Here is a 15,187-nt window from a genome sequence, read left to right as displayed (position 1 = left end):
CACCTGCCATCCGTAGGATTCGAACTTGTGACGTCCCGTCAACTTGGTGACATTCACAAGTTGCCCATACTAGATGAGTGGATCCCTTGTGGGCTTGTTTCTTTGAAGTTCAGTCATCTTTAACCTCTGATTTCTATTGTGAAGAGTATGTTGCCCAAAGATTAGAAATTACTACAAGATTTCTACTGTGCGAAGGTTATGGTCAACGCTCTAGGTATGTGGTATCAAAAGATAGATGCTTGTCCAAATCATTGCATGTTGTATTTCAAAGATCAAGAAAATAGCAGATCATGTCTGTCATATGGGCATCCTCGGTTCAAGCCAAAGACAAGAGGCAATGGTAGCACGGGATCAAAAGAAGTGTCATATAAGTCACTCTGCTACTTTTCTTTCATCTCTAGATTACAACGACTGTATATGTCTTCGATGACAACTAAACACATGAGATGACATACAAATAAAGTTCGACATAATGAAGACAAGATCACACATCCTATTGACGCAGAAACTTGGAAGCACTTTGATCGTACTCAGCAGACCTTCGCAATGAAAGTGAGAAATGTTAGGCAAGGTTTATGTACAGATGAATTTAATCTATTTGGGGGTAGATCAACCTCATACTCATGTTGACCAGTATTTTTCACCCTATACAACCTTCCTCCAAGCTTGTGTATGAAGCGTAAAAATCTTTTCTTGTCTCTATTGATCCCTGGTCCGACCTCTCCAAGCCAAAATCTTGATGTATATTTAAGACCATTGATTGATGAACTGAAAATATTGTGGGATGACAGTGTTCTCACGTACGATGCCCACAAAAAATAAAACTTCAATATGAAGGCTACTGTTCTATAGACAGTTAGTGACTTCCCTGCGTATGGTATGTTATCTAGTTGGAGCACACATGGGAGGTTGGCATGTCCATACTGCATGGAGGATACAAAATCTTTTAGATTGACGCATGGAAGGAAGCTGTGCTGGTTTGATTGTCACTGTCGATTTCTACCAAGCGACCATCCATTCTAACGACAAAGAAATGCGTTCTGAGCATGCACAACTGAAATAGAAGGTTCATCTACATGATTGTCTCGCATAGAGATTTTAAGACGATTACGATACTTTTCATATGGACTAACAGATGCACATAGTCTGATGCCCTTCTTTGGATTTAGGAAGGATCATAATTGGACAAAGAAATCTATATTTTGGGAACTACCATATTGGCCGACCTTATTGATACGACATAATTTGGATGTGATGCATATGGAGAAAAATGTGTTTGATAATGTGTTTAATACGGTAATGAATGTCAAAGAAAAAATAAAAGATAATCCAAAAGCCCGTATGGATTTAAAAGTAATATGTAAAAGACCAAAATTAGAACTCCAAGAGTACAATAGCAAAGTACTGAAACCAAAGGTAATGTATGTGCTTGAACTAGATCAAGTAAAGCAGGTATGTCAGTGGTTGAGACTGTTGAGATTTTCAGATGGATATGTCTCTAACATTGCTCGAGCTGTGAAGATAGATGAGGGACAATTATATGAGTTGAAGAGCCATGATTGTCATGTCATTATGCAACATTTGATTTCCCTAGCATTCCATGATATGTTAAACAAATCTATATGGGGGGCATTATCCAAGTTGAGTATATTTTTTAGAATATTGTGTGCATCAAAAGTTATAGTAACTGAGGTAAAGAATCTCGAAGATTTTGTCGTTACTACTATTTATCAGCTAAAGAAGATATTTTTGCCAACATTTTTCGATGTTATGGAACATGTGATCATATATTTGCCATATGAACTTAGGGTTGGTGGTCTAGTACAATATTGGTGGATATATCCATTTGAAAGGTATATTTTTATTTATACTTTTCGTTCTAATACTATTGATACGAGATGTATATTATTGAAAGATGCATGTTTGACCTAAAAAAAAAGGTTCAAATAAAGCAAGAGTGGAGTGTTTAATTTGTAAGGCGTACACTTTAGAAGAGATTTCAAATTTCTCATCTATGTACTTTGAACCTCACATTCCAACACGTTACACTTGCCCACCTCGTAATGATGATGAAGAACAATTTACTGTAGCTGATAAACTGTCGATATTTCAACCACTTGGGCATGCCTTTGGCAGTTGTCGGTCAAGACTCTTGGAAGATCGAAAGCAAGACACATCATAAATTTATATTCTTTTTAATTGCTAAGCAATCGACCCATATATCAAGTAAGTATACTTAATATGTAACACTAAGTTCTATATGTGCGTACATGGTTCAATAATATAAGTATTTGTTAAGTGCAGACGATTTGATCTAGAGTTGCAAAGAAAACTTTCGCATCTCATTGATGCAGAAGTACAGAAAGAACGTGAAAATAAGTTTGTGGCATGGTTGAAAGAGTTGGTAAGGACGATGCCATACATTCTTTTCTTGTAAACAACAATAAGTTACTTAATTGATCGTGATCACAATCATTGTTTATGCTTGTAGGTCCGCCATGGTGATGTTAAAGATCAAAGAATATGTGATTTATAAAATGGTCTGACCAAAGTTGTTCAATGTTACAATGGGTACATCATAAATAGTTATCGATTCCATACAAAAAACTACAGTATAAACAAGTCAATGATGAATAGTGACATGTGCGTCAAGGATAACAACTACAGTGAAAATGAACATGACTACTATGGTGTTATAGAAGAAATAATGAAGTTGACTTACTTAGGCATAAATAATAGGGTAACTTTATTCAAGTGTCATTGGTTTGATCCTACAACAACAAGAGTCGACAAAGTCTCAAGTATTATGGAGGTGAATCATAAATCAAGGTTTGGAACATATGAACTATTCATATTAGCCTCACAAGCTCAACAAGTTTACTATACTTCATATATGAATACAAGGAAGTGAGATAGAAATAAATGGTGGGCAATTTATAAGGTGAAGTCTAAACTATACCCCGAGTATGATCAATTATAGGAAGACAAGATTGCTGAAAAGAGTGATTACTATCAATCAGATGATATGTATGACTTCTCTTATGGTCACAATGTCACACATGGTTTGCATGTCACATCTCCATTGTTTGATGACACACGTATGGAAGAATGTCATCCAAATAATATACCAAGTGAATGGGCACCCAATAAAGAAGACGATAAAGAAGAGAAGGAGGAAGAAGAAGAATATGAAAGTCAAACAAGTGATGAGGAAGCATACTCGAGCTAGTGAAGTACATCTTGTAATACATACTACATCACTTTCTCATATGCTCTTATTTTTGTAGTTCGGAGTCCATGCTAGTCATGGTTGTAGTTAGCAGGATATTGGAGTGTTTTTGTTGTAGGTACATGTTTGACATTGTTGTGATATGAATGATTTAAATGTATTGCAATGTTTGACGTGACTGTATTCATCCTCACATGAAGTTATTTTTTATTTGATTATGTATCCATGTTCATGGAATTGTATATTATGTTACATTTCATGCATACTTAGCATGTACATGCACAGTTATAAAACTGGTTCATGTAGGACCTTTAAATCTTTATATTTCATGCATATGTCATGTTCATGCTAAGTTTAAGAGTTATGTAACTAATCCAAATATCATTTTTATTTGTTAGAATATGGTTTGTGGAGGTTACAATGGTCGAGCACCCAGTGGTCGAGGACCAAATGGAGGTCGTGGGACATCATTAGGTAGATGTCTTTGTGTTATATTTAAATATAGGAATTCATTATATTTTTTCTTATATGTTGATATAAAAATTGTTACTTGTTAATTATCTTTATAGGATCTCAGCTCAGTGATAGCCAGTATCAACCTTCGTCTTCACGTAATCCTTCAATAGATATATCATTTAAATAAATGTACAGTTGATTAGTTTACATGTGCATTGTGTGAATTTCTAACTCATTGTTTTATAGATGATGTTTTGCCTACACATGACCCACCTACACCAGCTACTCATACACATCACGAGACAACACCAGATGTAGGGTCTTCTCAGTCTGACACACGATGACTTATTCAAATAGTGTATATCAATAGTCGACCGTAAGTATTAAATTGTCACTTGTCCAATACTTATCTGATAAATAGTATGTATCGATAGTGGATTGTTAATGTGTACCAATTCATATTCAATGCAAGGTTCGAGCTACAAGAAGTAATATGAGAAATTAGGAAGTAACTACTTCAACATCTTCCAGAAACGTTTGATCAATGAAAAGAGTACCCAAATGAGGCATTGGAAAGATTATGGTCCTCGTTCATGGTATACAATCGTTTATCTAGCTAATGTATTTCATATATAATGTTTTGTTATAGTCATGTTCACTAACTTTCTAAAATTATTTATAGGCTTCGAATCGCTTCGCGGCTATAAAGAAGGAGCAAGATGAGAGGATAATGTGGCAGAAGGTGGCTGCCAATCGATTTGCCTACATGCTGCACAATATAAAGACTGCAGCAATAAAAGCAGTTGGTGGGATAGATGATCCACTGCAGTGGAAGAGCCATGACCCTTCTACTATTAGGACAGATTATTGGAATGCAATGTGCGACAAGTGGGTGAGCCATAAATTTTGAAACCGCTCAGCAAAAGCTGCACAAAACTGAGCGAAGATGCCTGATGCCCATCTACACATAGGTAGTCCTAGGACTTTTGGGAGCCACCAGAAGAAAATGATAACTCATCATTAAATATATATATATATATATATATATATATATATATATATATATATATATATATATATATATATATATATATATTGTCAAATTTATAAGTATTTCTGCATACTTTCTAATTATTTTTTTTTATCATTTAACCATGCAGGAAGCCGAAAACGGAGGCATTGTCCCTTACAAGGATGTGTTTGTTGAAACACATAAACGTAAGAGCATGAAAGAGTTAGTATCAAAGAAGGTGAGAGCGACAACGGTATGTATTTATTGTATTAATAAACATTATAATATACAAGTTACCATGAATTACAATATTATAAATATTGTAATTCTTAATTATTAATTTCTATTATAATCATTACTTTATAGGAGTCATACGAGCAACAGATGGTACAACGATATGACGATGAGTCTACTCAGCATCCGCCTTTTGATCCTGCAGCATGAATGACTGCAACCGGTGAACCCAAAAAGGGTTGTGTATTCGGGTTTGGGAGTAACATGAATACCACACCAGTCGTTGCCTCCTGCAGTCAGGTCTCTCAGAGTTCTTTCGCCAGCATCAACTTTCACTGTCCGATTGACCCTGTTGTTTCTTGGGATGGTGTTCGTCAGTTTCTTCATGACACAATGCGTGACTTTTTACATGAAGTCATTCCCAACCTTGTCCATAATGAGTTGTGCAACTTTTTCGGGATAGAAGAACTTCCTCTACATTCAACATGAGCGTTGGTGCCCGTCAGGTATGAATGTTTAAATCACTTTGAATTTTTATTGCTAGCATTAGAACATATGTATGCATGATTGAATCACTATAAAATTTTTGACAACCTTAGAACACATATAAGCATGATTTTATCACTATGAAAGGTTTTTTACTGCCTTATAACACATATATGCATGATTGAATTACTATGAAAGTTTTTTGACCGCCTTATAACACATATATGCATGATTGAATTACTATGAAAGTTTTTAGACAACCTTAGAACACATATAAGCATGATTTCATCACTATGAAAGTTTTTTTACTGCCTTATAACATATATATGCATGATTGAATTACTATGAAAGTTTTTTGACAACCTTAGAACACATATAAGCATGATTTCATCACTATGAAAGTTTGTTGATTGCCTTAGAACACATATAAGCATGATTTCATCACTATGAAAGTTTTTTTACTGCCTTATAACAAATATATGCATGATTGAATTCCTATGAAAGTTTTTTAACAACCTTAGAACACATATAAGCATGATTTCATCACTATAAAAGTTTTTTGACAACCTTAGAATACATATAAGCATGATTTCATCACTATGAAAGTTTTTTTACTGCCTTATGACACATATATGCATAATTGAATTACTATGAAAGTTTTTTTACTGCCTTGTACATATATATGCATGATTGAATTACTATAAAAGTTTTTTGACAACCGTAGAACACATATAAGCATGATTTCATCACTATGATAGTTTTTTTAATGCCTTAGAACACATATATGCATGATTGTGATACATAACACATTTATTATAAACCATATATGCATGCTTGAATCACTATAATATTTTTTTGCCAACCTTAGAACACATATCAGCATGATTAAATCACTATGATTTTTTTTTGTCAGCCTTAGAACACATATATAAATTCTGTTAATGTTCTTCACTTTATTGCTAGTCTATGAGTCATTTAGCCATGTTACTTTGATTTCCTTAGATTAGGTGCATTGTATATAATTTATTTCATTATATTTTGTTTATCAATACTAACATTTCGGTTCTCTTGTAGGATGCTGGAGATAATCAATATAGAGGAGCTGATGCAAGTATGGCTGAAGGGGCAAATCAAGACAATGAAGAGGATGATGCTTCAAATCTTGGCGATGATTAGATTTATGTGTTGAATTTGTTGCACGTACTTGTTGTTTCAAACAAACTCTTTGTATATGTTCACTTGAAACTAATTAGTACTTGACGAGGATTATAGTGGGCTGCTAAATTTGTTTCACCTGCTTTGTATATATCTTTTTTATGTGTACTTTGTTTTTATGCATAGGTTATATAAATTGCATAACGAGAATTTTTTTTCTTGATATTTATATTTTAAATATTATTTTTTTTAAAATTTTACGACAGATTAACGACAGAAAAAATCTGTCACTAATATCCATCGCAAATGTAGCGATGGATTAGGGACGAATATTAAGTTGTCTCAAAAACTGAATCAGCCGATGTTTTGCAATGGAATGTAATCTGTCGCTAGGCCATCGTTAATTGGGCGACGGAATTTAGCGATGAAAACATATCCATCATAAGATTTTAGTGACGGCTTAGCGACGAATATGTATCTATCGCAAAACCAAATCAGTTCTTATTTAGCGACGTATTAGCGATAGATCATGATATTCGCTAATCCATCGTAAATTAACGACAGATCAAATCTGTCGCTAATTAGCGACCAAGAAATCGCGATGGATGTTATCCATCATTAAGCCATTGTCAATCCGTCGCTAAATGGATTGATGACAGATTTGCGATGGATTATCGATGGATACCGTCTGTCGCTAATCCACAGATTTCTTGTAGTGTGAGTAAAGTTCTTTCTTACTCAATCTTCTTAGGAGAGTAGTCTCACTATATAGATCGTTCACACAAAATCTATTAGCATCGAATTGAAACAAACAATTATTATCTCTTGTGAACTTAGCTACTGACAAGATTTCGTTTAATAGAAGGCACATGTAGGACTTTTTTTAACAGAAAAGTATTTTCCATGTTTTAAAAGGAATTACCTGTACTTGAAATAGGCAACTACAAGTCACCTGAATCCTGCATACAATTGAGTGTCATGGCTGCAAACACTTTTGGAATATCATAGTCACAAAATTGACAAACTACTTGTTCCTCTCTCTCTCTCTCTCTCTGAGGGAAATGAGTAGGCTAAGATTAAGTACCTTTACCTTAATGATCCCTGTTGAAATTTTGAAAGTTTTAAAAATATCATCCAGCTCCTTTGAAATGATATCTACCTCTACCTAGTCCACCACCTCTCTTACACCCTCTTTATGAGAAGAAGGTTGTGGTGGACGTTTCTCCCTAAGAGGGTTGCTCATTAATCATTTGCAATATTTTCTCATGATTCAACAACCATTCACAAACCTCCACAAAGTTGGGTAACGACTAAGTAAAAATAGAACAAAAGTCTCATAGTTTCTTGAGAGACCATTCAACGTATAGTATAGTGAACTAGATTTTTATTCAAAACAGGTTCACTAACAACACACAAGAAATTTTATGTGGTTTAGATACTATCATACTTTTCACATCATTTCTGACATCTTTGAGGTCTTTTTTTAATTGCAGGATTTAAATACTGGATTGGGAAGAGTACGCTCATTCCAACACGATCCATGATTCATGGACAAAAGAAATACGGATAATTTGTTCCAGAATAGGCTTTATAAGAGTAGCACGAATCCAGTTTAAGGCCAATTGATCTGTCAGCTTTCACACCAATGAATTTTGGATTTAGTTTCATCTCTTCTCCTTCTCTGATATACTAGCATACAACAGGAAAGGATCCATCCATATACTTGATGAGGTCTTGAGAAAACATGACGCACTTTATTTGAGATATCCATAAGAGGTAATTGTGTCTACTGAGCTTAATCGATCCAACAAAGAGAATGCATTCCATTGGATAGCCGGATTAGGCATGAGTGAAGAGAGACTTGATGTAGACGAAGGTGAACTGGATGCCATGAAGACTACAACCAGGTAAGGGAGAGCTTCAATCATAGAGATACAGTATGAGCCGTTAGGCTCTGGTACCATGAAAAGGAAATGCAAACACTTGAAAAGAAATCACACACACAAAAACATGCAATGTAATGTTTTCTGATCCGAAATCCAAATAGTTTTGCATCCCTAACGAGACATAACGACCCAACATGTTAGATGCCATCATCTTCGAGGCTGGTGGCTCCAATTGTTCCAATATCATGACCCTATGTTGGATCCAGCATCTCAAGGTCGTAACTAACATTCTCAGGAAAATCTTGCAATAAACTATTTTTTTAGTTTTAAATAAAATTTTGGAAAATTATTGGTATACACAAAATATAAAAGTATAGAACATGCATAAAATCATCTAGAAAATAAAAAGGCAAAAAAATATTATAGAGTTTGTTTGTACGGTAAATAGTAAGGGGACAAAAATGAGATGTTTTCCAGAAGACAATATTTTGTAAATATAACTTTTTCAGGAAACGTGTTGGCCTTTGAAAATATCATGATAAAATCCAGAAGTTTCCAAAAGAACTTGGACAAACGTGAAACAGGTTCATCTCCAAAAAATTATTTTGAATTCAAATGATTTTTTTCTCCAGACATGTTCGCATACTTTTTTTTTTTAAGAATATTGTTGGTGACATTTTTATCGAAGAAAAGAATAACGAAAAGGTGGCAAAAAGAAAAAGTGCAAGGCCATCTCTATACCAAGGAGTATAATTTTTTCGCTTTGAGAGGTGGTGACCCGTGAGTTGCCTTTTGCTTTCTCCAAAGTTCTCTTTTCTTCTTTTTATTTTTTTATATGCTTCCTTTTTAGTTTTCCCATGGGAAGATGAGTGAGGAAGGTGGTGAGCATGGATCCATAAAGCAATTGGATGCCCAACCAAGATCATGGATCCCGGATCCTCATGACAATCTTTTCACACTTTCTCCATTCCCCAAATTGCCATCCCTCTTTTATCTCATTTATTTATCTTGGTCCCTCGTAGGACTAGGAATGAAACTTCGTTGTCTTTTTTTTTTTTGAGGAAGCCAGATGCTGCAAACGGGTCCGCTCCAGGCCCCACTCTGAGTTTATTAGATTAGATCTTCACCCACTTTGACAGTCCGATAAGGTTGCCCTGTTAATAAGTTGGATGGGATCTGAAGACCACTCTGACTGGACCAGTTTTGCCTATCGCCAACATGGATTCATGTCACCGAGAAGCCCCAGGCCAACTTAAGTCCTACTTATTCCATATATGTGACATTTGACCACATAGTTTGGATCAGTGTAGTACGCTATCTTCTCCAATCAGGGTCTATGAAAAGATTTCTAAATGCGGATCAAGTCTACTGTTACACTTCCTTATAACTGCGTCCTATTGAGCAGAAAGTTGAAGAAGCCCCATAGACTTAAGAGAAGAGAAGAGAAGAGAAGAGAAGAGAAGAGAAGAGAAGAGGGGACATTAAATCTCCAACTACTGGTCAATGGCTGCTCTTTGTGAGCAAGGGGTTTAATTGGCTTTATATGGCCCAAGCTTGGTGCTTACTTCTGAAAAGCTTGTGGAACAATTGCACGCCACTGATCTGTGTAATCATTATGTTTGCTTAGTAGACTTTATATCTAGTGATGTCAATGAATCTGATTTTATCAGAACCGAATTTGATTTTTAATTAGCCAAAACCATATCCTATTATAATAGGATGCAGATATGGTTTTGATCTTTTGCTACCAAATCCATTTACATGTAAAAAAGTGAATCCGGTATGCGATTCTCACTATCCGAATCCAAATCTAAATTCTAATCCTTTAGCTAACATCCGATTAGGCCAATATGGTATTGGCCAATGCATAATAAAACTTGGACCCTTGTTGCACCACATTCATCTCAAAATATCATAGGATGTATGTGGTTTTCTAAAATAAAAAGAAAGGCAAATGGTTCATTAGAAACATATAAGGCTCGTTTGAAACTTTTAGCCCCGTTGTCAAACCTAATACTATCTAAATTGTTCTTACTGTTATAGTCAGTTATAAATGACCAGTTAAACAACTTGATATATAGAATGTGTTCTTACATGGAGATCTCAATGAAACTATGTATATGGAACAACCTCCTAGCTCTAAAGATGTACGACTTCTACAAATTTAATGAGCCTGGTACAAGTGACTCAGCAGTGCTCTTTGGCTTTGTTAATTCTCGTACTGACTGTATATGTATTAGTATATGTTGATGATATATTGGTCTTTGTTGACACTCTTGTCAGTCTTTTTTCAGTGAAAGATTGGGGGAATCTTTATTTTTTCTTGGGCATTGAGGCACTTCAAACTACATAGGGGATCCGCCTTTCTCAATAGAAATATGTTATTGATCTCTTAAATCGTGCTGACATGTGTGAAGCTAAACCTATTCAAACACCATTGTCTCCCTCTCTTACTCTGTCTGCTAGCACTGGTACTGCTTTTCATGATCCTACATTATACAGGAGCATTGTTGGGGTCCTTCGGTATTTGACTCTATCTAGACTAGATTTAGCTTTTGCTGTGAATAAGGTGTGTGCAAAATCGCGTGTTGATCATTGGGCAGCTGTCAAAAGGATATTATGATAGGTCAAACATACTATTCATTTTAGTATATCAATTCAACCTTCTTAGCGTTTAACGTAGAGGTAGATTGGCAGAATGTCCTGATGATCAAAAATCTAAAAGTGACTGCTATATATTTGGTCTGATTCTTTTATCCTGGAGTTCAAAGAAACAATCTACAATTGCCAAGGCTAGCACAGAGGCAGAATATCATGCAGTTGCAAATACAACCGCAAAACTAATTTGGTTTCAATTTTTGCTTCAAGAATTTGGTGTCACTACCTTTGTACTTGTCATGTGGTGTAATAATGTTAGTGCTACCTATATGATTGCTCATCCTGTGTTTCATCAACAGGAGTAAGCATGTTGAGATTGATGTTCACTTTGTCCATGATCACATTCATAAGAAACAACTTGTTGTTTAACATATACGTACCTTCTCAAGATCAAGTTTCAGACATTCAAACCAAATTGTTACCAGCTGATCGGTTGCATGTTCTTCGGTCCAAATTCAATGTTTGCATCAACCTGTTGTGTTTGAGGGGGGATGTTAAAGATAAGAGTTTATTGAGCTCACCTAGGACGTCCAACCTGTTTGGGGTCTCCATCTCAATTAAGTCTCCTTCACAAACCAGTTATCAACAAGACTCAATTAAGTCTCCTTCATAAACCAGTTATAAACACATTTACTGGTTTGGATATTGCAAGAAACCATTTAACTTTGTTTTTTTAAATGGTTAAGAAACCATTTAACTATGTTTTTTTAAGTGGTTATGAGAGAGAGAGAGGGTTGGTTGAAGAGTCCAGATCAGGTGGAATCACATTTTCACAAATGTAATGTGCAGCCTCACCTGAGTGCCCTCCATCTGCCCAAGACAGCCTAGACATATGGGACCAAACAGTATATGGAGGGCGCTCAGATGCAGCAGCATATTGCATTTGTGCAATGTGATTGCCCTTGATTCCAATTATTGGTTGAGTGAGGGTGCAGGGTACCCCCACTCGCTCTCTCAGTTTTTGTTCAGGCTCTGACACCGGAATCGGTCCAGTGATTTGGAATTAAGGCCGTTTTTTTCAATTCACCATGGAATACCCTTCACCACCTACGTACGCACGTATGCCTGTGTATATGTATATCATCCAAAAAAATAAAGCTGAGGGTCGCATTACAGACCTTTCTCAGGGATAGAGAAACCCACCCACCCACCCTCTCTCTCTCTCTTCCAAAGGAATTTTAAGTACCATTGTAAGTATATATCCATCCCAAAGATAATAGATACATCGAGCTTTCTCCTTTCCTACTGCATTCCGCATCACCCACTTCACCTGACTCATTCCTCTGCCTTTACAACTCCTATGCCCGTCAAGCTCCTTTCCTTCCTCATCTTCTTCTGCAACTCCCTCTTTCCTCTGCACCCTTCAACCCAGAAGTTCTCTCTCTCTCTCTCTGACTAGGCCAACAACAATTCACGCCCCCCCCCACCCTCCTGCGCCTATTGGGATTTGGGAGTACACCCAGCTTTCAAAAAAAAGAAATTGGAGCAACGGATATAGCTATATTGAATCTTCCTCTTTATTTTAGTATGCTTAGTTGAGTTCATGAACGTTATGGTTCGCCTGTTTCTATGTTAGTCCATAGTAGGATCTCCATTTCTTTTGATGACGACAGTAGGATCTCCATTTCGAATTCGAATTAGATTGTCTTACCTACTTTGATTTAGGTTGTAATCCCAAACATTGTTTGGGAGTGGACAAATATATACTCATGTCAGAAAAACGAAGGGTTTACTTTATTTAAAGTTGTCCTTAAATGTGTGCTATAATTACCAAAACTCAGGCGTGTATTTGATTGTCGCCAAAATTTCAGGTGTCTTGTGAAAGTTTTTCAAAAATTAAAACTATTGTTTTGATGTTAAATCAATAACTTTATCCTATTAACTCAGGTTAGTGATTACCAAGTTTGGTTGACATAAATGTGTTTTTTTTATTAACAGAGCATAAATTTAGGTGTGCTTTTAACAATTTGAAAGACTTAGGTATGCTTTTTATTATCTCTCAAACTTTAGGTGCGTTTATGAAAAAAAAACTTTTATAACTTTGACTAAATTTATAGGCCCCTGGGGCAAGGGTCCTAACCTCGGAGTTTTATGCTGCCCGCACGACTACAGTAGGTATGGCAGGCTGAGCCAGCGCAACCAGGTCATTGTGCCGGGTGCAGTTTCTTAATGTTATAAATTCAAAAAAAAACTTGACGAAATTTTCAAAAGCCATGTTTAGTTTTGTTATAAAACCAACACAATTTCATTAAACACTAGATCAATGTGTTCCAATTTTAAAGAATAGCAAAAGGTTTTGAAATTGCCCACTGCCAAGTTGCTGACAACCATGACTGGACTTGATTGACTCTGCCATTACCTAATTTTGGAAGTAACTGGTTTGGCTTTACCAACAAATAAAAACAAGAGAGTAATGAGACATGCAGAGCTGTCCCTAGAAAATTTCTGTTCATTTTGTCCACGTTTAATGGAAGTAAGTATTGGATCCGCCATTTTGGACTAACCTTGAAGACCAACAGCTTCTTTGAGTGACATTGCTGCCTTCCTTTTTAGAGGGTTGCCAGCGGATAAGATTTGGTTGGTTATCAATCGGTTCCGAATCCAATTAGTCTGATTTGGTAAAGCTAGTTGCATCTGATTACTAATTGGATTTGGTTTTGAGTTGGCTTGAGAATTTTATACTTAATCCCAACTCAAATTCAAATCCAATTAGCATCTAAATTTGTTTACTTATAAAAATGATACTGTGGGTAAGCCCACTGAGTTTTATGCTTCCTCTATGATCCTGGGGGTGGTTTCTCCTTGTAATTAAATACAAAAAAAATAAAAATGATATTGTGGATAATCAGATTTCAGATTAGGTAATAAGTTCTTACATTCGGTTATCTGGCTTAGAATCCTATTAGGGCATATGCAAACTGGTCCGATTTGGTTAACAGTGGTCTGATCCGAATAGGTTGGACGTTCGTCACGTAGGCTGGATTAGGCTTTGTCGAAACTGAATTTGACCATGTGCGGCTGGAGAAATCTATTCTACAGGACTTGGATCACGGCCAATGGAGTCTGGACCAAATCCAAAAACCAAATGCGGGTCAGAACCTTGTTACTCTATTATACTCAACCCTGGACATCCTTGATTGCATTATGATGCTCGGGTATGGGTGATCTAATTAATATAAGGGTTGAAAAGCGTTCCAACAAGGATTCTGGCCTTGACTGTCAAGAGTCTTCCCAGATTTATGCTTATCTATCATGGATAAGTCCAGGCAGAGTCAGATCCAACTCGTTCTACATGTAAGTTTTGATAGTGGACAGGGTTTTAATAGATATTCTATGTTTGGATATGGATCTAGAACATGAATCCATATTCAAGTCCATCTAGATTGGATCGGGTCATATTCGGGTGAGGGTTTCCAAAGCTTGACATTGAATGAAATCTAGAAACAGCCATGTCAGGCCCATTTTGCAAGTGAAACTTGTTGCAAGAAACCATGATGGCCCGGATTTACAGCTGGATATAGGTCAGATCAGAGCTATAGTGGGACCAGATACCTCTTCCGTTCCTCGATTAGGGTCTCACACCCTCAACCTCCCAAGTATAAAACAATGTCAAATCTTTTATTTTATTTTGTTTTTATTATTTTTAGTTAGTCCAAAAGATAACCCTCAATTATCTACCGCACCTTGGCAGGCCTTCAGTTTTTTTTTTTTTTTGGACAGAGAAATATGGGGGTTAGGCAGACCCCAACCAGTTACACAACCATACCATTGGGATTCAAACTTACTACGTCCCAACACAAGGTGACATGCAGGTCCCTTTCATTAAACGGGTTAATTGTGTTGTGTCGGGTTACCCGTTTCATAAATAGGTCGGGTTTGTGTTTGCCACAGCTGACCCGTTTAATAAACGAGTCGGGTTCGTGTTGAGGTATGCTGACCTGCCAACCCGCCCACCCGACCTGCCAACCCGGTTGCCACCCCTAGGTTAGGCAGACCCCTACCAATTATACAACTATACCATTGGATTTTGAACCTGTAACCTCCCAACGCAAGGTGACGTGCACTAACCTC

This window comes from Nuphar pumila, chromosome 6 (genome assembly GCF_984573655.1).
Source record: "Nuphar pumila chromosome 6, dmNupPumi1.hap1.1, whole genome shotgun sequence".
Taxonomy (NCBI): Eukaryota; Viridiplantae; Streptophyta; class Magnoliopsida; order Nymphaeales; family Nymphaeaceae; genus Nuphar; species Nuphar pumila.
Note: the sequence above shows the minus strand (reverse complement) of the source record.